Below are 23436 nucleotides of genomic sequence, written 5' to 3'. Positions count from 1 at the left end.
TGTCCAGGCCCATGACCGGTCCCAAAACCAGGATACAAAATAATGGACAAAAACATAAAGGAGGATCAAATTGGTCTCCAAAAACAGGCTGACAGCAAACATACGGAATACTAACTATGACTGAAAACAACAATGAAACAGGGAGAACACTTCTCAAGTACCTGTACATACGTCTCGCGATCAGACACTGATTAGTACTGTTTGGCATTGAGAACTAGCAGAGAAAACAGAGCAAGGGAACACAGGGAAGTGAGGGCATAAATACACAGGTGAACTGGTAGACACAGGTGACACCAATAAGATAATGATTAGTCCAGATTGTGAGTGAGGAGGTGCCTAAGGTTGTCGGAGGATGACACCTAGTGGGTCGCTCCGGAACTGCGACCACCTCCTGTAACAAAGAAACGCAGATCAGCCTGATAACATGTAAACAGCTCAGATCAGCCTGATCACATGTAAATAGCTCAGATCAGCCTGATCACATGTAACCAGCTCAGATCAGCCTGGTAACATGTAAACAGCTCAGATCAGCATGATAACATGTAAACAGCTCAGATCAGCCTGATAACATGTAAACAGCTCAGATCAGCATGATAACATGTAAACAGCTAAATGCAAAGTACTCAAACAAAAATATCATCAGTTGAAGAAAAAAAAATCGGCAGTTGTCTCTCAGGACCTGGCCTAAAGTAGGAAAAAACAGAGTTCAGATACTGTTGTAACCATTATACTCTCTTCTCTCCCTCTCAGTAAGATCTGGACAGAGGAGGCCAACCCGTTGGCGTCTAACTACGTAGACCAACAACACTCCAACGCCTCGTCACCCGCCGTCCAACAGTCAGTCATCGTCACGCCAACCAGCGCCTATTACATCATCTACATCTACGTGGCGACGTCGGAGAGCGTTCTGGCACTGGGGTTCTTCAGAGGCCTGCCACTGGTCCACACCTTACTGACCGTGTCCAAGAGGCTGCATGAACAGATGCTCACTGCTGTGCTGAGGGCCCCCATGGCCGTACTCAACACTATGAAGACAGGTGAGGCCCACTGCTGAAACCCCTGGCTTAACCAATCTGCTAGAGATACATACGTACATGCATCTACCGGTACTGTATCTGAACACAGGCTTAAATGTCTAATTTATCAGTCAGTTGTCTATGTAATCTCACAGCATATACATCAGTCAGTTAGTCAGTACGACCACCACCAGTCAATTCCTCTAACGTTCAGCAGCAGTCAATTCCATGTGTGTGTTTTTCTGCCCTGTAGGTCGGATCATGAACAAGTTCACTAAAGACATGGCCACCATCGACGACATGCTTCCTCTTGTATTGTTTGACCTCATCCAGGTAGGTGACTGGCTACTCTGTCGGTCTGTCTGTCTGTCTGTTTGTCTGTCATCCAGGTAGGTGACTGGCTCCTCGGTCTGTCTGTCTGTCTGTCTGTCTGTCTGTCTGTCTGTCTGTCTGTCTGTCTGTCTGTCTGTCTGTCTGTTTGTCTGTCATCCAGGTAGGTGACTGGCTCCTCGGTCTGTCTGTCTGTGTCTGTCTGTCTGTCTGTCTGTTTGTCTGTCATCCAGGTATCTGTCTATCTGTCTGTCTGTCATCCAGGTAGGTGACTGGCTGCTCTGCCTGCCTGTCTGTCTGTCTGTCTGTCTGTCTGTCTGTCTGTCTGTCTGTCTGTCTGTCTGTCTGTCTGTCTGTCTGTCTGTCTGTCTGTCTGTCTGTCTGTCTGTCTGTCTGTCTGTCTGTCTGTCTGTCTGTCTGTCTGTCTGTCTGTCTGTCATCCAGGTAGGTGACTGGCTACTCTGTCACTCATTCTCTCTCAAAGATATTCTTTCCCAGTCTCTATCTCGATCTATCTCTATCCCTCTCTGTCTTTTTTTGTTTTGAGGTTTTTCATTTTAGTTTTTTGATGCCATGAAAGCTCTGTATTTTACATGATTCGTATTATCTCCATCTAGTTAACTCTGATCGTGCTGGGAGCCATCTCTACTGTGTCCATCATGCGGCCATACATCTTCATCGCCGCGATCCCATTGGCCGTCATATTCATGGTCCTGAGGAAGTACTTCCTGCGTACAGGACAGCAGCTCAAACAACTGGAGGCTGAGGGTGAGACTGGTAGGGGTATTGGCTGGGGCTGCGGCTGGGGAACTTGATTTATCTCCACTGGTGAGAAAGGTGAGCAGGCTTTTCACTTTTGGAACTATTCCAGAAGTTCTATTGTACCGGACAGGAGCGAAGAAAGTAAGGGATATAAAAGAAAGGAGAGTGAAAACAGGAGAGGAGGAATAGAAAGAGATATCACATATTGGAGAGAAAAGTGAGAGTGTGAGAAAACTTGGAAAGCCACAAAGTGAATGGAGGAAGTTGTAGCAGTGGGCAACAGACTATGAGACTACCACTGGCTCATCTTGTCTGTCAGTGGGCGGGCAGCGCTGCCAGCAGACCAGGGGAGGCGTGTGGCACAGCACCAAGGGTCAGAGGTTAACCCAATGGGCAACAGCAGGATGGAGAGAGAAGAGAATGGAGGGAGGAGAGGGTGGAGGCCGGAGAGGATGCACAGAGGGGCGAGGTCCGCTGGAGGGGAAGTGGGACATAACGGAGTGCGAGGTCAGCTCTCGTCCAATCAGATTCTAGAATCACAACCCCGTACACGACCAAAAAACATTGATTTGATTAGAAAATAATTGATGGATGATGTCTTTGGATGCCTAAATCTGTCCTCGGGTCCTTTAGTTGTATGGAAAGTGGTGGCCCTTTAACAATTGTAACCACTGATCTGACATGACTGGATAGGGGATAGGATACGTAATGGAACTCTTGCTTGAGTTCTCCCTCGCCACAACAATTCCCAACATTCTGTAAACATTCCCTTTAACTTACTTTGTTGGATTGAAATAGTGAGAGATAGGTGTGTGTGTGTCCGTGTCGGGACTTGGGACATTCTGACTCCACTCCTCCTGATCCTGTCATTCTGTGTGTGTCGCAGATGGCAACAAGGCCTTTCTGCAGCCACGGAGGGGTCAGAGTGAAAATCCGATCAGGGATTTCCTCTGGCTCCATCCTGGCATCACTCTCTCACTGTTCCTCACATAACAATGCCCCTCTGAAACGTCCAGTGAAATGCCTTTCTTGCCAGCTCTAACCCCCACAATGCAGTAATCAATAACAATGTAATACTAAAAATATCAAGGTAGAACAAAAACACACAAGATATAGAATTAAGAAGAAGAAGAAGAACACGAAAAAGTAAGAAGCTATACAGTGAGGGAAAAAAGTATTTGATCCCATGCTGATTTTGTATGTTTGCCCACTGACAAAGACATGATCAGTCTATAATTTTAATGGTAGGTTTATTTGAACAGTGAGAGACAGAATAACAACAAAAAAATACAGAAAAACGCATGTCAAAAATGTTATAAATTGATTTGCATTTTAATGAGGGAAATAAGTATTTGACCCCTCTGCAAAACATGACTTAGTACTTGGTGGCAAAACCCTTGTTGGCAATCACAGAGGTCAGACATTTCTTGTAGTTGGCCACCAGGTTTGCACACATCTCAGGAGGGATTTTGTTCCACTCCTCTTTGCAGATCTTCTCCAAGTCATTAAGGTTTTGAGGCTGACGTTTGGCAACTCGAACCTTCAGCTCCCTCCATAGATTTTCTATGGGATTAAGGTCTGGAGACTGTCTAGGCCACTCCAGGACCTTAATGTGCTTCTTCTTGAGCCACTCCTTTGTTGCCTTGGCCGTGTGTTTTGGGTCATTGTCATGCTGGAATACCCATCCACGACCCATTTTCAATGCCCTGGCTGAGGGAAAGAGGTTCTCACCCAAGATTTGACGGTACATGGCCCCTTCCATCGTCCCTTTGATGCGGTGAAGTTGTCCTGTCCCCTTAGCAGAAAAACACCCCCAAAGCATAATGTTTCCACCTCCATGTTTGACGGTGGGGATGGTGTTCTTGGGGTCATAGGCAGCATTCCTCCTCCTCCAAACACGGCGAGTTGAGTTGATGCCAAAGAGCTCGATTTTGGTCTCATCTGACCACAACACTTTCACCCAGTTCTCCTCTGAATCATTCAGATGTTCATTGGCAAACTTCAGACGGCCCTGTATATGTGCTTTCTTGAGCAGGGGGACCTTGCGGGCGCTGCAGGATTTCAGTCCTTCACTGCGTAGTGTGTTACCAATTGTTTTCTTGGTGACTATGGTCCCAGCTGCCTTGAGATCATTGACAAGTTCCTCCCGTGTAGTTCTGGGCTGATTCCTCACCGTTCTCATGATCATTGCAACTCCACGAGGTGAGATCTTGCATGGAGCCCCAGGCCGAGGGAGATTGACAGTTATTTTGTGTTTCTTCCATTTGCGAATAATCGCACCAACTGTTGTCACCTTCTCACCAAGCTGCTTGGCGATGGTCTTGTAGCCCATTCCAGCCTTGTGTAGATCTACAATCTTGTCCCTGACATCCTTGGAGAGCTCTTTGGTCTTGGCCATGGTGGAGAGTTTGGAATCTGAATGATTGATTGCTTCTGTGGACAGGTATCTTTTATACAGGTAACAAACTGAGATTAGGAGCTCTCCCTTTAAGAGTGTGCGCCTAATCTCTGTTCGTTACCTGTATAAAAGACACCTGGGAGCCAGAAATCTTTCTGATTTAGAGGGGGTCAAATACTTATTTCCCTCATTAAAATGCAAATCAATTTATAACATTTTTTACATGCGTTTTTCAGGATTTCTTTGTTGTTATTCTGTCTCTCACTGTTCAAATACATCTACCATTAAAATTATACTCTGATCATTTCTTTGTCAGTGGGCAAACGTGCAAAATCAGCAGGGGATCAAATACTTTTTTCCCTCACTGTATACAGGGTCAGTTCCAATACCATATTTACAATGTGCAGGGATACTGTAGTCCTCTGTAGTCCCGTGTAGCTCAGTTGATAGATCATGGCGTTTGCCATGCCAGGGTTGTGGGTTCGATTCCCACGGGGGGCCAGTATGAAAATGTATGCACTCACTAACTGTAAGTCGCTCTGGATAAGAGTGTCTGCTAAATGACATATAAAATGTAATACTGGATCGATAGAGGTAGATATGAATAGGGGTAAGGTGACTAGGCATCAGGATATATGATAAACAGAGTAGCAGAAGTGTATATGATGATTGTATGTGTGTGTGTAGAGTCACTATAAATGTACTGTATGTGCATATTGTGTGTGTGCGCAAATGATGGAGTGAGTGTCTGTATGTGGGTTGATGTATCAGTGTACGTAGTGTGTAGGGCCCTGTGAGTGTGCATAGAGACAGCTATTTAGTTGGCTATTTAGCAGTCTAATGGCATGGGGATAGAAGCTGTTCAGGAGTATGTTGGTGTCAGACTTGATGCACCAGTACCGCTTGCCTTGAGGAAGCAGAGAGAACAGTCTATGGCTTGGGTGGTTGGTCTTTAACGATTTTCCGGGCCTTCCTTTCACACCACCTTGCTTACGTGATGTACTGTAAGTCAGGGTTGACATCACCCGTTAGCTACATTTTGGTCAAGAAGTACCTAGATCCTGTGAGTGATTGACTAATGCTTCTGTGTTTCTCTTCTCTCCCTCCATTCCACTCTCTCTCCCTCCATTTCTCTCTCTCCCTTTTGCTCTTTTATTCTTCTTCTGTTCACTCTCTTTATATCTCTCTTTCTCTTTCTGTCTTTCTCCCTCCTCCCAGCCCGTAGCCCTATCTTCTCTCACCTCATCATCTCTCTAAAGGGTCTGTGGACCATCCGTGCATTTGGACGTCAGTGCTACTTTGAAACATTGTTCCACAAGGCCCTGAACACCCACACGGCCATATGGTTCCACTACCTCTCCACGCTGCGATGGTTCCTCTTCCGCTGTGACATCATCTTCGTCTTCTTCTTCAGCGCCGCAGCCTTCATCGCCGTGGGAACCAACCGTGAGTGATGGGCAGACAGACAGACACACTTAATATTGTTAGGCTATTTCCAATAAAGCATTTACTTGAAAAGGAAGTTGGCATATTACAGATGCCGACTGCGTAGCATGTACCCATATTTACTTTAGGCCTGAGTAAATTGTTGCTGCCTTCTCATGGACAACGTAGAAAAGATCTTTGCCTCTTGTGTGTCATAGAGAATCTCTAAATGGGCCACAGTGTTTATGTTGGTAGTGAATTTAGGGGTAATTTTACAGACCGTTGAATACCTGTGTGTTTGTGTGTGTATAATAACAAAGGGTTGCAGTGAAGTATGCTATGACGTGTGGGTGTGTGCGCACTGATAATGTGGTGTGTGTGTTCCACAGAGGACAAGCCAGGGGAGATTGGCATCATCGTGGCCTTAGCCATGCTTATCCTTGGTACCTTCCAATGGGCTGTCATCACCAGCATCACTGTGGACGGACTGGTATGTACATTACCAGTAGGCAGTGATCAGTATCAGTATCGCACACACAAACACGCACAACACACACACAAATATGAATCTCATTAACCTTTTACACTCGTTTGAATTGGCCTATATTGATAGGGGTCAATTTGAATGTTTCTTAAAGAAGAAATGCATATGCATAAGCATGATAGCAATTGAATGGGAACAGTTTGGAGATATTGGGAAAAGTATTCAACCAAAGTTAAGAAATCAACAGTTCACCTGACACAAGACTGAATCTAAGACTGAATCCTGTTTATTATATGTGCATTTTACATTTACTGTACTTTTAGCCACATTTGTTGATAACGAAATCTGAAAATACTCTGGATACATTCAGTAACATGATAAGAATATTCCTGGGACATGTGGGGTAGGTGGAACATAAGACAAAAACAATGACAAGGGTTTGAGTGAGAAAACGAAATATGCTAAATATGTGTAGGAGACTAATAACATTTAATTAGATTTTAATTTGATTTGAGGACTAACTGGTGCACTTGTATGACTCAAAGAAGGGTCTTCAACTATAGGCGCTTTTATGAGCTGTCCTAGCTGTGCTGTTGAGGAACTAGAGAAAGCACACTTGTAGTTGTTTTGTTTGGAACACAAAAGGTGATGCATCACAAAATTATTGTTGTTGTTTACGAAATCCCAAAATGGCCCATTATATCTGACTCAGGTGGGCATCATTTGAAAGCTTGTTCTATTGCCAACATGACTAGTTATAAAATACGATTTTACAGTGTTAGGCTTTCACAAGGCAATTCAGAGAAACATATTGTAATTTTGGTGCGCATAGAAAGGGAGAAAAAGCTCATTCAGTTATGTGTTCTGCTGCAAATTTTCTTCCCAATAGACAAACATAGGCTCATTCTGTTCAGAACAACCCAGGGAATGACGCCATGTCATCTTGTAACTGTACATCAAACAGAGTGATCATAAATGTTGACACTGTATATGGTTTGGAAATGTGAAGTGTACATTTGGACTCACAGGTGTTTGGCTTGCTTGTATGACAACAAAGCAGTATTTATTATAATCCTCACGGTCTCATCTTTAAAATACATAGATTCCTCTTCATTTACAGCATTTCCCTCCCTCAGACAACAAATAATGTGCCGGAGGGATGGGGGCAACTTGTCCCGTGCGGTGCTCAAGTTCAGAACGGCTGTCAGTCAAAACCCATACAGCGCTGTGAAGACACGCAGAGACAGAGCTCTGATGTCATGTATAGCATGTTACTGTACAGCCACTGTGTTCCAATTTAGATGCTTATCAGTGCCTAAATCTGCCATTTTCAACCCGTCGAGTGTAAAAGGCTACCTTTACTTGAGTGGGAAACTCCACTTGTCTTGTTTGTTGTTAGGAAAGATGTCAAAATATAGAATACTATATATTTAGTTCACACACCCCAGTGTTGTTGTTGTGGAAATGAGCTTCATTCAGGTTCAGGATTCTGAAAGAGCTTATCACAGTGCAGGACATTTTGTTCTCCTAGTGTTGGAAAAATTCACCAATTATTGCCAGACTGACTGATACTTCTATACACTGATAATACTCATTAATGTGAGAATAGAACTCATTAACAAGGGCGAGGGAGCTCACTACTCTAACATACCGTCACACGTACAGTATTAGGTCACAAACTAACATTGACCCACTTACAGTATGAACTCACTCCTTACTCCCACAAACACACACACACACACACGTTTCACTCCCCTCCATACACACATTCCCACAGGTTTCTACTCATTTATATTATCTCATGTTCACACACACATATGTATACACACACACCTCCTCCTACCCCTTCCTCACAACTCTGTGTCCTCTTTTCCTCTGCAGATGCGATCAGTAGATCGGGTCTTCAAGTTCATCGACTTGCCGCAGGAGGAGCCTAGACCCAGTGGTGGTGGTAAAGGCAAAGACCTGGTCCTGGACAACCCCCACGCTCAAGACTGCTGGCCCAACCGGGGCCACATGGATGTCCAGGGACTGACTGTCAAGTACACAGAGGCCGGACGCTCTGTGCTGCAGAACCTGTCCTTCACCGTGGAAGCGGGCCAAAGTGTAGGTGACAGTGTAGGGGACGGAGACAGGGACGGAGACAGGGGCGGAGACGGGGGCGGAGACAGGGGCGGAGACAGGGGCGGAGATGGGGGTGGAGATGGTGTGTGTGTGTGTATGGGATGGGTGCAGGGATGTGCGTGTGCATGTGTGAGGCTGATACTCCCACCCATATGTGGGGTCAGCGCCCGCTCAGCCCAGTCAAAGCTCTTCTCTGTCATGGCACTCCAATGATGGAACGTCAGGACAGTCCCTGCCCATCTTCCGAAAATGTCAGAAACCCTACCTCAATTTTTTTTTTTTTATATAACGTATGCTGATAACATTTTTATTGAGGGAAAATGTACTTGCTATAAGTGATTAACTGCGTTGTTGGTTAAGGGCTTGTAAGTAAGCATTTCACTGTAATGTCTACACCTGTTGTATTCGGCACATTGTCTCACCTACTATCTTAAGATGAATGCACTAAATGTTGCTCTGGATAAAGTGTCTGCTAAATTACTCAAATGTAAATGTAATTTATTGTGATGGCCTGATCTGCCCTCAGGTGAACCGAGTGTAGATGAATTTCTCTCCGTCAGTTAGGAGGCTAGATGAACCCTCAGTGGTGTGTCTTGAGAGGTAATTACAGAGAAAGAGCTCTCAGTAACGAGACCTGAGGGAGGCTAGCTCATTGGGCCTAGCTTAGCCATTAGCACTTTTGCCTAGCCATTAGCTAAAGCTTCCTGCTAATGGCCTACTTGTCATTGATGCTTTAGGCCTGAGGGAGAAAAGAGGGTTTCTAGTTTCTCACAGTTTACAGTGTAGTGTTATGTTGTATGCTATGTAGCGTATAGTATCACAGTTAAAATGCTGTCTCAAGATCTTTATTGAAAATGAGCAGGTTAGTGGGAGAGAGTAGTGGGAGACCTGTAGGAAGACAATGGCTTGTGGAGATTTTGGGTACATATTCTGAATTAATTCTGGTATATATTCTGAATTAATTATGGTACATATTCTTATCTCAGTGTACGTTTGTGGCTGTCCATAGGTGGGTGTGTTGGGGAGGACAGGCTCAGGGAAGAGCACCCTGCTTTCTGCCCTGCTGCGCCTGGCCTCTACAGATGGAGAGATCTCCATTGATGGGGTCTCCTGGGACTCTGTCACACTACAGACCTGGAGAAAAGCCTTTGGTGTGGTGCCACAGGTATATATTTCTCCTCATAAGGTTATAAACAGCTCCCCTCAAGGACCTGAAAATAGCTCAACTATTGTACCATCAGTCCCTAGGGTTGTTACGGTGACCGTATTACCGCCATACCGGAGGTCACGAGTCATGACCAAGGTCAAATTCCACGTGACCGTTGAGTCACTGTAACTAGGCCTACTCTAAAACTGCGGTCTGGAAATGAATGCCGCTGATGGGCGTTAGTAGCCTACCAAACTTTCTAATGGCCCTCAAGTCGCTAATGGCCTGGTACTCAGAGCTCTATTGTCCCTCTAATCACTCTGACATCAATGCAAATGCCATCGACAATCAAATCAAACACACACGTTTTAACTGGAATAATTGGAATGACGAGGATAAATGATGATGGGAGTTACAGGTCCCATTCTGAAATGGACCCGGGGCTTTCCTATCCGGACCCGGGGCTTTCCCATCCGGACCCGATATGCACAAATTACATTTTAAAACATTCCATGGTCGTCGTGGATCTTGTTTCAAGCTCAAAGCCAAACACAACGGCAGCCATTTGGATGCAATATCAGCGAGAGCGGAATATCAGCGAGAGCCAGCTCCTTAAACAGCAGGTTGATGCATGGAATATAATAAGTACACTGCTCAAAAAAATAAAGGGAACACTAAAATAACACATCCTAGATCTGAATGAATGAAATAATCTTATTAAATACTTTTTTCTTTACATAGTTGAATGTGCTGACAACAAAATCACACAAAAATTATCAATGGAAATCAAATGTATCAACCCATGGAGGTCTGGATTTAGAGTCACCCTCAAAATTAAAGTGGAAAACCACACTACAGGCTGATCCAACTTTGATGTAATGTCCTTAAAACAAGTCAAAATGAGGCTCAGTAGTGTGTGTGGCCTCCACGTGCCTGTATGACCTCCCTACAATGCCTGGGCATTCTCCTGATGAGGTGGCGGATGGTCTCCTGAGGGATCTCCTCCCAGACCTGGACTAAAGCATCCGCCAACTCCTGGACAGTCTGTGGTGCAACGTGGCGTTGGTGGATGGAGCGAGACATGATGTCCCAGATGTGCTCAATTGGATTCAGGTCTGGGGAACGGGCGGGCCAGTCCATAGCATCAATGCCTTTCCTCTTGCAGGAACTGCTGACACACTCCAGCCACATGAGGTCTAGCATTGTCTTGCATTAGGAGGAACCCAGGGCCAACCGCACCAGCATATGGTCTCACAAGGGGTCTGAGGATCTCATCTTGGTACCTAATGGCAGTCAGGCTACCTCTGGCGAGCACATGGAGGGCTGTGTGGCCCCCCAAAGAAATGCCACCCCACAACATGACTGACCCACCGCCAAACCGGTCATGCTGGAGGATGTTGCAGGCAGCAGAACGTTCTCCACGGCGTCTCCAGACTGTCACGTCTGTCACATGTGCTCAGTGTGAACCTGCTTTCATCTGTGAAGAGCACAGGGCGCCAGTGGCGAATTTGCCAATCTTGGTGTTCTCTGGCAAATGCCAAACGTCCTGCACGGTGTTGGGCTGTAAGCACAACCCCCACCTGTGGACGTCGGGCCCTCATACCACCCTCATGGAGTCTGTTTCTGACCGTTTTAGCAGACACATGCACATTTGTGGCCTGCTAGAGGTCATTTTGCAGGGCTCTGGCAGTGCTCCTCCTGCTCCTCCTTGCACAAAGGCGGAGGTAGCAGTCCTGCTGCTGGGTTGTTGCCCTCCTACGGCCTCCTCCACGTCTCCTGATGTACTGGCCTGTCTCCTGGTAGCGCCTCCATGCTCTGGACACTACGCTGACAGACACAGCAAACCTTCTTGCCACAGCTCGCATTGATGTGCCATCCTGGATGAGCTGCACTACCTGAGCCACTTGTGTGGGTTGTAGACTCCGTCTCATGCTACCACTAGAGTGAAAGCACCGCCAGCATTCAAAAGTGACCAAAACATCAGCCAGGAAGCATAGGAACTGAGAAGTGGTCTGTGGTCACCACCTGCAAAACCAGTCCTTTATTGGGGGTGTCTTGCTAATTGCCTATAATTTCCACCTGTTGTCTATTCCATTTGCACAACAGCATGTGAAATGTATTGTCAATCAGTGTTGCTTCCTAAGTGGACAGTTTGATTTCACAGAAGTGTGATTGACTTGGAGTTACATTGTGTTGTTTAAGTGTTCCCTTTATTTTTTTGAGCAGTGTATATAAGCCCAGTCATTGCGCAACATTTCTATACTGCATGTAATCGCGTGTGAAAACAGAGTTTTGATGGCCTCTATTAAAAAGAGGAGGATCCCAGCTTTCTATTGCTAGGCTAAAATATGTATTTCTCAAGTGCTAATATTAAGCATTGCTTTACAAGCTTTTCAACCGAAGTAGCATGAAAATGAACCGCAGGAAAAACGTCCTCAAATGCATACGGATGACACATATTTTTTTCCCCCGCCCCTTGCAATGTCTGATTGATAGCGGCCCATTTTAAATCTAAACTAATTTCACACATATCAGTACTTTCAAGTACTGTTGATAACTTGGTATTGGTCAACAAGTACAGTGTGGCTACAAAGTACAACTGTCACACAGGTCACCCTGAAAAACAAAACAACTCACACAGCTCCTCCATTCTCTCTTTTCTTTGACAGAAAATCTTCATACTGACTGGAACGTTTCGTATGAACCTGGATCCGCACGCTCGCCACAGTGACGAGGAACTGTGGCGGGTGGCTGAGGAGGTGAAACACAACATTAACATCAGTCACACTGGTGTCTGGTCTAACCCTAACCCTAGCTATATGTCCACAGCCTGGTTCAACCCTAAACCTAGCTTCAACCACAACCCTAATCCTAACCCTAATCCTAGCTTCACGTCCACATCCCGTGGTCCTCTGTAGCTCAATACCTCTGTAGCTCAATTGGTAGAGCATGGCGCTTGTAACGCCAGGGTAGTGGGTTCGATCCCCGGGACCACCCATACGTAGAAATGTATGCACACATGACTGTAAGTCGCTTTGGATGAAAGTGTCTGCGAAATGGCATATTATTATTATTATCCCGGTTCAACCCCAACCCTAGCCTCAACCAGCCTCAACTTTATTTTGAAATCTATGGCTTTGTTAGCATTTAATACCCTTCCCTTAATGCACTTGATTTGTGCATATTAGCACTTATAACTTTATGAATAACAATACTTATTTATTTATTATTTATTATATACAGTGGGGAAAAAAAGTATTTAGTCAGCCACCAATTGTGCAAGTTCTCCCACTTAAAAAGATGAGAGATGCCTGTAATTTTCATCATAGGTACACGTCAACTATGACAGACAAATTGAGAAAAAAAAATCCAGAAAATCACATTGTAGGATTTTTAATGAATTTATTTGCAAATTATGGTGGAAAATAAGTATTTGGTCACCTACAAACGAGCAAGATTTCTGGCTCTCACAGACCTGTAACTTCTTCTTTAAGAGGCTCCTCTGTCCTCCCCTCGTTACCTGTATTAATGGCACCTGTTTGAACTTGTTATCAGTATAAAAGACACCTGTCCACAACCTCAAACAGTCACACTCCAAACTCCACTATGGCCAAGACCAAAGAGCTGTCAAAGGACACCAGAAACAAAATTGTAGACCTGCACCAGGCTGGGAAGACTGAATCTGCAATAGGTAAGCAGCTTGGTTTGAAGAAATCAACTGTGGGAGCAATTATTAGGAAATGGAAGACATACAAGACCACTGATAATCTCCCTCGATCTGGGGCTCCACGCAAGATCTCACCCCGTGGGGTCAAAATGATCACAAGAACGGTGAGCAAAAATCCCAGAACCACACGGGGGGACCTAGTGAATGACCTGCAGAGAGCTGGGACCAAAGTAACAAAGCCTACCATCAGTAACACACTACGCCGCCAGGGACTCAAATCCTGCTGTGTCCCCCTGCTTAAGCCAGTACATGTCCAGGCCCGTCTGAAGTTTGCTAGAGTGCATTTGGATGATCCAGAAGAGGATTGGGAGAATGTCATATGGTCAGATGAAACCAAAATAGAACTTTTTGGTAAAAACTCAACTCGTCGTGTTTGGAGTACAAAGAATGCTGAGTTGCATCCAAAGAACACCATACCTACTGTGAAGCATGGGTGTGGAAACATCATGCTTTGGGGCTGTTTTTCTGCAAAGGGACCAGGACGACTGATCCGTGTAAAGGAAAGAATGAATGGGGCCATGTATCGTGAGATTTTGAGTGAAAACCTCCTTCCATCAGCAAGGGCATTGAAGATGAAACGTGGCTGGGTCTTTCAGCATGACAATGATCCCAAACACACCGCCCGGGCAACGAAGGAGTGGCTTCGTAAGAAGCATTTCAAGGTCCTGGAGTGGCCTAGCCAGTCTCCAGATCTCAACCCCATAGAAAATCTTTGGAGGGAGTTGAAAATCCGTGTTGCCCAGCGACAGCCCCAAAACATCACTGCTCTAGAGGAGATCTGCATGGAGGAATGGGCCAAAATACCAGCAACAGTGTGTGAAAACCTTGTGAAGACTTACAGAAAACGTTTGACCTGTGTCATTGCCAACAAAGGGTATATAACAAAGTATTGAGAAACTTTTGTTATTGACCAAATACTTATTTTCCACCATAATTTGCAAATAAATTCATAAAAAATCCTACAATGTGATTTTCTGGAATTTCTTTTCTCATTTTGTCTGTCATAGTTGACGTGTACCTATGATGAAAATTACAGGCCTCTCTCATCTTTTTAAGTGGGAGAACTTGCACAATTGGTGGCTGACTAAATACTTTTTTGCCCCACTGTATTTCTTTAAGGGTCTAGATATTTTGAGGTTTGGATTCTGTGGTGGTCTCTTCTCCCAACAAAAAGGCCTTATATTGGGCTATATTTACACAGCTCCTGAACATGTACAATAATGAGCTTCATGCATTTGGGCCCACCTGTGGCCAAAGGATGCTATCTAGTGGCCCTTTATAAACACTACAGAGCACTCTTTTTTGATTCTGGTAGGAGTTTGGAGCGTTCTGTGAGACCCCCACCCATACACTCTTAACAGCTTGTAGAAGTGTTCTCTTTTAACTAGCGGTTTATACGATTATTTGGTCAAGTGTGCCTGTGCACCCTGTCCCCCTTGTGGGTAACATACCTCAGTCTCCTTACCTAACCCTCAACCCTAGCTTCATATCCACATCCCGGTTCAAACCTAACCCTAACCACAACCCTAACCATACCTTTATGTCCACATCCCGGTTCAACCCTAACCCTAGCCACAACCATAACCCTAGCTTCATGTCCACATCCCGGTGTAACCCTAACCCTAACTCTAGCTTCATGTCTACCTCCCGGTTCAACCCTAACCCTAGCCACAACCATAACCCTAACTTCATGTCTACCTCCCGGTTCAACCCTAGCCCTAACCCTGGCTTCATGTCCACATCCCGGTTCAACCCTAACCCTAGCTTCATGTCCACATCCCGGTTCAACCCTAACCCTAGCCCTAATCCTAACCCTGGCTTCATGCCCACATCCCGGTTCAACCCTAACCCTCAACCACAACCCTAACCATGGCTTCACGTCCACATCCCAGTTCAACCCTAACCTTAGCCTCAACCCTAACCCTAACTGCCCCCTCTATCTCTTTACCTATAGACTATCACTATCCTCCTTCCTTCATCTTTCTCCTCACTCTGTCTATCTGTCTGTCTGTCTATCTGTCTGTCTGTCTATCTGTCTGTCTGTTAATCTGTCTGTCTGTTTATCTGTCTGTCTGTTTATCTGTCTGTCTGTTTATCTGTTTATCTGTCTGTCTGTTTATCTGTCTGTCTGTTTATCTGTCTGTGTTACTTTAAAAGTCTAGGGTTGATGGAAAAGAGACCCGTAACATAACTCATGCAAATTAGAATCGTGACACAGAAACAGTGAGATCAAAAATACACCGACAACCATAAGCTACCGTCAAACACAAAATGTTTATTATGAACACACGGTAAAGGTTTGGGAAAAAGGGCTGAGCAGGACCCAAGGAATGAAACAATAATGTCAAAAACCCCTAAACTGATCTTGCCTGCCTCAAGAACCGCTAAGCTACTGCTAACCATACAAAAATACAGTGGGTGGTCCGCTCAGGTCTAACTAGTGTTTTTTAGACAATGTTCTTTCTACGGGTAATGTATGCCCAAGGGCAACTTGCTAAATACCCCTTTTCCCAGGAACACACAACATAGTTACCATATAGAGTAACCAGCAAATTAGTGAGTACACAAAAAACAGGACACCACAGTATCCATACTCACAAACGAAAAGAGTCTCTGTCAGCAAACACAACTGACTGGCTTTTAAAACAATGGGAGGTGTGAGTGAAAAACCAGAAACAGGTGGTGCAATGCAGAGGAATGTCCACTGATTGGTCCATCTCAGCAATCAGCAGACAAACAGATGTCGGACAGGTGGGACACCCCAACGACCACCAATCAGGAACAAAAAGGACACCTGTGATTAGGGCAGAAGGAGAGGAAAAACACATACATGATACCTGTATCCGTAACACGCCCACCCTTAAAAGAGCAAACCACAATGGTTTGCAACACACGTACCATCACAACACCCAAAATTCAAAGATCAACAGCATCCTGACGGGATAAAAAAAAAACCTAGATCTCTAAACACGAGACAAAGTATCTGCCAACACACTATCCGAACCCTTTTTGTGGCGGATCTCCAAATTATAATTTTGCACTACAAGTGCCCAACGCATAAGGCGTTGGTTCTGGTTGTACATACGTTGGAGAAAAACTAAGGGGTTATGGTCAGTATACACTATCACTGGTAGTGCACTGGAACCAACATCGACTTCAAAGTACTGCAGAGCTAACAACAAAGCTAGAGCTTCTTGTTCAATGGTGGAATAGTTCGTCTGACATTTGTTAAATTTCCGTGAAAAATAACAGACAGGATGGTCCACTCCACTCTGGTCCGGCTGCAGTAGAACAGCACCAGCACCTCTGGCACTTGCATCTACCTCCAGTTTAAACGGCCGTTCAAAATCTGCCACAGCAAGAACAGGGGGTACTACATAGTAGTGCTTTAGCAGTGTTGAAAGCAGTGTGACAATCTTCAGACCATACACATTTTCTCGCCGGACTGAGCAAATCCGTTAATGGAGCAACTACCACAGATACAGTTTTACAGAAACTACGGTAGTAGCCAACCATCCCTAAAACATGGCGTAGCTCTCTTCTGGTGGTAGGTGCGGGAAATGCATTTATAGCTGAGACCTTGGCATCTACAGGGCGCACCTGACCATGGCCGACCTGTTTACCGAGATAAGTAACAGTGGCCTTCCCAAACTCGCACTTTGCTAAGTTCAGGGTTAGAGAAGCGGCTGCTAGACGTTCACACACTACCCTTAAAGTGTTAATATGATCTGACCACTCAGTTGAATAAATTACCAGATCATCAAGGTAAGCGCTACAATTAGGAACTCCAGCCAATACTGTGTTAACCAGACGTTGGAAAGTGGCTGGTGCGTTCCGCATCCCAAATGCCATGACAGCATATTGTAGGAAGTGGTCTGGGGTCACAAAGGCAGAGATGTCGGAGGCACGTGAGGTTAACGGCACATGCGAGTAACCTTTTAGAAGATCTAGTTTGGTTACATAAGTAGCAGCACCAACAGTGTCAATACAGTCCTCCAGTCTGGGTAACGGGAACGAGTCGAGCAATGTGACAACATTGACCTTTCGATAGTCCGTACATAACCTGGATGTCCCATCAGGTTTGGGAACCAGAATGCACGGAGAACTCCAAGGACTTGAACTTGGCATACCCAGGTTATTCTCCAGCAAATAACTGACCTCATCATCTTTCTCTCAGAAACAGCCTGGTTGTCATAGTGCCGTTTCATATGTCTCTGTGAGGAAGACAGCGCTTCCTTTGCTAGAGCACAGGCACTATGACAGCGAAAGCGACTAACGTAGTCCAACACATTTTCTTTCGCACACAACTCTTGTGATAAAAACTGATCCTTAAGGACTTTCATAGGTCCTCTCACGGTGTGTCCAAACACCAGTTCAGCTGGGCTGAACCCTAGGGATTATTGTACCGTCTCACGGACAGCAAACAAAACTAGAGGAACTCCCTCATCCCAATCCTTCTCAGATTCCAAGCAATATTTTCGGAGCATAGACTTCAGTGTCTGATGCCAACGTTCAAGCGCACCCTGAGACTCTGGGTGATATGCGCTTGATACACGGTGTGTAACTGACAAGGATTTTAACACTTGTTTGAAAAGCTTAGAAAGGAAATTCGTACCCTGATCAGTTTGTACCACCTTAGGTAACCCAAAAGTTGAGAAGAATTTGATCAAAGCTTTACTCACCACCGGAGCAGTAATCCTTCGCAGAGGAATGGCCTCTGGGTACCTGGTGGCCACACACATAATCGTCAACAGAAACTTGTTACCAGATTTTGTCTTTGGTAATGGTCCAACACAATCAACCATCACATGTTCGAATAGTTCACCTATGGCATGTATGGGACAAAGAGGCGCGGGAGGAATAAGCTGGTTCGGTTTCCCAGTTACTTGACAGGTGTGGCATGTCCGACAGAACTGAGCCACATCTTGTTTTAAAGCAGGCCAAAAGAAATGTCGCAAACCCCGATCATAAGTCTTGGTGACTCCCAGATGTCCGGACCACTGGGGATCATGAGCGAGGGATAAAACATTTTGTCGAAAGGCTGTAGAAATCACTATTTGGTAAACAGCATTCCAATCTCCGCCAGAGTCAATATAGAATGTCCATTTACGCATGAGGAGATTACCATCAATGAAGTATGCCATGTTTTTCTTCTTTAGCTCCTCCACTGAGACAACACTAGAAAAACATTTATCCAGGCTAATGTCAACCTTCTGGTTAGCGATCAGCTGCTCACGAGTGACTGGTAACTGTATTGCCTCAGCAACAAGTTCCACATACTTCTTCCTTTCCCTGGGCTGTTGGTCAGACTGCACCAGCTTACCAGAGGTAGCACCCAAGCTATCCTCTGGGTCACACTCTCTGAATAAAATCATGTTCGACAAATCTATCACATCACCCACTTGTCGTGCTTGAGCACGTGTGACAGCACAAGCAGGGAACACATCTGGATAACCCTGTGCCAGCTCCTCGGAGAGAGACTGGTCACTTTTATCCAATACCTCCAATATGGGTATCACCTTTCCTCCAACAATATCGTTGCCCATTATAAATGTCACACCTTTTACTGGCAACATAGGACGTACTCCAACTCTGAACAATCCACTGACTAACTCAGAGTGTACGTTCACAAATTGCAATGGCACTGGGATGAATAAAATTTCAATTCCTTGTACTAACACACTGGAACCACAATAGTATGAACGACTGTGCCGCACCAGTATCCCTGAGGATTCTAACCGGACGCTGAGACGCTTCTTCATCTGATATGGAAACAAACCCCTCAAAAATGAACGGTTCATAACTGTGATCTGGGACTGGGACTTTCAAAGCACATTCACTATGAGGCATCTGTTTTGATTCCGTCTTTACAACCGTACGAATCAGCCCAACACCCGTTGGCGGCCTGGCGTGCTGAGGAATCCCGTTTGCGTTTTAGCAGAAAGCAATCATTAACCATATGTCCCACCTTATGACAATAGAAACAGTGACGCACATCTTTCGGGCGTGCTGGATGTACTGCTGGTCGACTAGGGCTAAGAGTTAGCAACTCCGCGGCCCTGCTCTCCGTACGAGCACAAACTCGTCTGCCAATACAGACGCTTCCGACAGTGAGGATACTTTCTGTTCGTTCAGATAAACTACAATACGTTCGGGTAAGCAATTTTTAAACTCTTCTAACAAGATTAACTCCCGTAGAGAGATAAAATCAGTTACCTTACTAGCGGGGTGCCATTTGTCAAACAGATTTCCCTTGTCTCTAGCAAACTCCACATAAGTCTGTGTAGAATACTTTTTATGAGATCTAAATCTCTGTCGATATGCCTCTGGAACAAGCTCATAGGCACGAAGAACAGTAGCTTTGACCACGTCATAATTCAAGCTGTCTTCAAGAGGTAGCGCTGACAGAACCTCTTGGGCTTTACCTGTTAATTTACACTGAAGTAATAGGCACCATACCTCTTCGGGCCATTTCAATGCTACTGCTATACAAAAACACTGAAATAGGAATCAACCTCTGACTCCCTAAACACAGGTACCAAGGTGATCTGTCTACTAATCAAAAGTAGCAGACGACATAGCTGGTGAGGACGGCTCACTAGCAGGCTTAGCATGAGCAGAGTGTAACCTCACTGTCTCTGCCTCCAGTTCCATTTTACGCATCGCCTGTTCTGCCTCTAGCTTACGTGTCTCCTGTTCTGCCTCTAGCTTACGCGTCTCCTGTTCTGCCTCTAGCTTACGCGTCTCCTGTTCTGCCTCTAGCTTACGCGTCTCCAGCTTTTCTCGCCTGATTTGTGCCTGACAATATCCATACTCACAAACGAAAAGAGTCTCTGTCAGCAAACACAACTGACTGGCTTTTAAAACAATGGGAGGTGTGAGTGAAAAACCAGAAACAGGTGGTGCAATGCAGAGGAATGTCCACTGATTGGTCCACCTCAGCAATCAGCAGACAAACGGATGTCGGACAGGTGGGACACCCCAACGACCACCAATCAGGAACACAAAGGACACCTGTGATTAGGGTAGAAGGAGAGGAAAAACACATACAGGATACCTGTATCCATAACAATCTGTCTGTCTGTCTGCTTATCTGTCTGTCTGTGTGTCTGTCTGTTTATCTGTCTGTCTGTCTGTTATCTGTCTGTCTGTCTGTACACTGCAGAGAGTGACACTGACCCCTTTCCTACCATACAGTAGTAACCTCATTCTGACATGCTATGCTGATGGTAAGGTAGTTGCTGTGTACGTGTGTGTGGAGCGGGGCAGTGACGGAGCCACCATAGACACCATAGTGGTGGTTGCATAGCAAGCACAGCCAGGAGACACACACAAGACTCCTTCTCTTGACTCTGAACATAGCTGATGTCATGTCTGATGTGGAGTTCAGGTTAATACTATGTGTTCGGAAAGGTCCACCACCTTCATTTTAAAGGAGTCAAAACAAGTACAGTATGTGCATTGGGCGATCTATGATGTCATGTTGCTCTCCTATACATGACATCATAGATCGCCCAATGCACATACTGTACTTGTTTTGACTCCATTAACATGAAGGTGGTGGACCTTTCCGAACACATAGTAGAACTCCACTCCACAGAACTCCACATCAGAGGTAAATGACTACACTCATTTGTTTGATTGATTGATTCATTGACTGACTGATTGATTTTTCCTGTTTTCCTGTTCTCCCATGTGTCTTCCAGGTGGGTCTGAAGTCAGTGATAGAGCAGTTCCCAGACAAGCTGGACTTCCAGCTGGAGGACGGGGGTTACGTCCTGAGTAACGGACACAAGCAGCTCATGTGTTTGGCCCGCTCTATACTCAGCAAGGCCCGCATACTGCTGCTGGACGAACCCAGCGCCTACCTCGACCCCATGTAAGAGAAGAGGGAGGGAGGGAGATGTGGGTGGTGGTGTGATGTGTGTGTGTGTTTGAGTGTCTCACTGCATGTGGTGACAATTCCAGAACTTACCGTAACGCTCATTGGCTGTGTGTGTACTGAGACGTACAGTATGTGTGTAACCACATATACCGACACAGGTCTTTACGCTAAATGGGGCCTGTAATGAGTGAATTAGTGGTGGTTGATGACGCTGGTCAACTTCAGACCTGCTGCTTTCATCTTAACCTCAGCAGGAAGTGCACATGAGTGGGCTGAAGGGAGGAGGTTGTAGGGTGAGACTGGGGAAAGTGAGAGTGGAAGGAGTGTGGACGTAAAGGGAGAAAGAGAGAGAGAGAGTGATGTAGGCCTATCGTTAAACTCTGTGGTTATTTTTGTCTACTCTGGTTTGTGTATGGTTGACAGAAAGATGTTGTCTAATGGTTGTGTTTTGGTTTGTTTCTGGTTGACAGAACGTTGCAGGTCCTGAGGAAGACGCTGAAACAGTCTTTCTCCAACTGTACAGTCATACTGTCAGAACACAGAGTGGAACCACTGCTGGAGTGCCAGTCCTTCCTGGTTAGTGCACAAACACACACACACACACACACACACACACACACACACACACACACACACACACACACATAGGATACCTATCCCACTTTAAGGATGAGGTTTTCCCCTTCGTTACCCCCCCATCTCTTCCAATAAAATGCTTTAGTATTAGCCTGTTGGAGCTGAGAATAGAGCGACAATCACCAGCTAAATAATTTATCCTCCATTTTAGTGTAATTCAATTATTCTATCAGGGCATCGCCATTTGTTAGCCTCAGTGTAAATAACTTATTTGATTAACAGTGTCCCATGACGTAGGCCGCAGGGGTATTCAACTCTTACCCTATGAGGTCCGGAGCCTGCTGGTTTTCTGTTCTACCTGATAATTAATTACACACATCTGGTGTCCCAGGTCTAAATCAATCCCTGATTAGAGGGAAACAATGAAAAAATGCAGTGGAATTGGCTTTGAGGTCCAGAGTTGAGTTTGAGGGACTTAGGGCATGATGTGGGCCGTGTGTGTGTGTGTGTGTGTGTGTGTGTGCGCGCGCATGTTTGTTTGTTTGGGAAATATAAGTGACCTGTGTTTGTGTTCACACAAGCAGACAGCATGACAAGGCAGGCACAGTGACATACAGTGCATTCGGAAAGTATTCAGACCCTTTCACTTTTTCCACATTTTGTTACGTTACAGCCTTATTCTAAAATTGATTAAATAAAAAGAATTATTCATCAATCTACACACAATACCCAATAATGACAAAGCGAAAACAGGTTTTTAGATTTTTTTGCAAATGTATAAAAAAACTAAAACAGAAATACCTTATTTACATAAGTCCTCAGACCCTTTGCTATGAGACTCTAAATTGATCTCAGGTGTATCCTGTTTCCATTGATCATCCTTGAGATGTTTCTACAACTTGATTGGAGTCCACCTGTGGTAAATTAAATTGATTGGACATGATTTGGAAAGGCAAACACCTGTCTATATAAGGTCCCACAGTTGACAGTGCATGTCAGAACAAAAACCAAGCCATGAGGTTGAAGGAATTGTCCGTAGTGCTCCGAGACAGGATTGTGTCGAGGCACAAAAAATGTCTGCAGCATTGAAAGTCCCCAAGAACACAGTTGCCTCGATCATTCTTAAATGGAAGAAGTTTGGAAGCACCAAGACTCTTCCTAGAGCTGGCCGCCCGGCCAAACTGAGCAATTGGGGGAGAAGGGCCTTGGTCAGGGAGGTGACCAAGAACCTGATGGTCACTCTGACAGAGCTCCAGAGTTCCTCCGTGGAGATGGGAGAACCTTCCAGAAGGACAATCATCTCTGCAGCACTCCACCAATCAGACCTTTTTGGTAGAATGGCCAGATGGAAGCCACTCCTCAGTAAAAGGCACATGACAGCCCGCTTGGAGTTTGCCAAAAGGCACCTAAAGGACTCTCAGACCATGAGAAACAAGATTCTCTGGTCTGATGAAACCAAGATTGAACTCTTTGGCCTGATTGCCAAGTGTCTCGTCTGGAGGAAACCAGGCACCGCTCATCACCTGGCCAATACCATCCTTACGGTGAAGCATGGTGGTGGC

At 45.3% G+C, this 23436-nt stretch overlaps 1 pseudogene; it reads left to right on the top strand.

Moving 5' to 3' along the window:
- The window catches only part of LOC121564006, a 59806-nt pseudogene that overhangs the window by 28853 nt on the left and 7517 nt on the right, over positions 1–23436 (top strand).

Source organism: Coregonus clupeaformis, chromosome 19 (assembly GCF_020615455.1).
Source record: "Coregonus clupeaformis isolate EN_2021a chromosome 19, ASM2061545v1, whole genome shotgun sequence".
NCBI lineage: Eukaryota > Metazoa > Chordata > Actinopteri > Salmoniformes > Salmonidae > Coregonus > Coregonus clupeaformis.
Note: the sequence above shows the minus strand (reverse complement) of the source record. Positions and strands in the feature narration are given on the sequence as shown.